This window comes from Coregonus lavaretus, assembly GCF_964263955.1.
Source record: "Coregonus lavaretus genome assembly, chromosome: 28".
NCBI classification, from domain to species: domain Eukaryota; kingdom Metazoa; phylum Chordata; class Actinopteri; order Salmoniformes; family Salmonidae; genus Coregonus; species Coregonus lavaretus.
This window is the reverse complement of record NC_140015.1, coordinates 28,644,180-28,645,454: the sequence shown is the minus strand read 5'-3', so window position 1 is coordinate 28,645,454 and position 1,275 is coordinate 28,644,180.

Genomic DNA, 1,275 nt, shown 5'->3' with positions numbered 1-1,275 from the left:
GCATTTTCAAAGTATGTTCAATTGCATTGCAGACACTCCATTGAAAATGATTTTCAATCCAATAGTAGGCTAAATATAGGTCCATGTAACCACCCCTATAATTCACAACCAAAGTAAAAAGTATGCACATTTAAATATTCTGTGGTCCACACAATGCATGAAATCAGTCCAGCTGACTCAAGACTGTAATGTTGTAGTTTTTCTAGTTTTTTGTTCTTCCTAATTTCAGCACTAACCTAGCTTTGTATTCTGAGAAAAAGAGTTGAGCACCATAGTGAGATGATTACATGGTTCATGTTCAGGGCCATTAGTGTAAGGCCCAGATTTGTTCCTGGTCAAGTCACATGGTCATGTACAGTTACTGCAGCCCTGGAACTTTCTCTCCTTCCCTCCCTCTCTGACACTCACTCCATCTCTCACATCCCCTCTCCTCTTTCTGCCATGTCTCTCTATCCACCTGAACATACACAAGAGGAACATTTTTTTCTCCTGTCTTCATAAATGATCACACACAAACCTTTCTGATGGATGTCAGAGATTATATTAAGATAGTCGCTCTGTTAAATGTCTGCTGTTGGCTTGCACACTGCTGTGTTTACATACATACAGTTGAAGTCGGAAGTTTACATACACTTAGGTTGGAGTCATTAAAACTCGTTTTTCAACCACTCCACAAGTCATTTTTCCAACAATTGTTTAGACAGATTATTTCACTTATAATTCACTGTATCACAATTCCAGTGGGTCAGAAGTTTACATACACTAAGTTGACTGTGCCTTTAAACAGCTTGGAAAATTCCCGAAAATGATGTCATGGCTTTAGAAGCTTCTGATAGGCTAATTGACATCATTTGAGTCATTTGGAGGTGTACCTGTGGATGTATTTCAAGGCCTACCTTCAAATGCAGTGCCTCTTTGCTTGACATCATGGGAAAATCAAAAGAAATCAGCCAAGACCTCAGAAAAAACATTGTAGACCTCCACAAGATGGTTCATCCTTGGGAACAATTTCCAAATGCCTGAAGGCACCACGTTCATCTGTACAAACAATAGTACGCAAGTTTAAACACCATGGGACCACGCAGCCATAATACCGCTCAGGAAGGAGAAGCGTCCTGTCTCCTAGAGATGAACGTACTTTGGTGCGAAAAGTGCAAATCAATCCCAGAACAACAGCAAAGGACCTTGTGAAGATTCTGGAGGAAACAGGTACAAAAGTATCTATATCCATAGTAAAACAAGTCCTATGTCGACATAACCTGAAAGGCCGCTCAG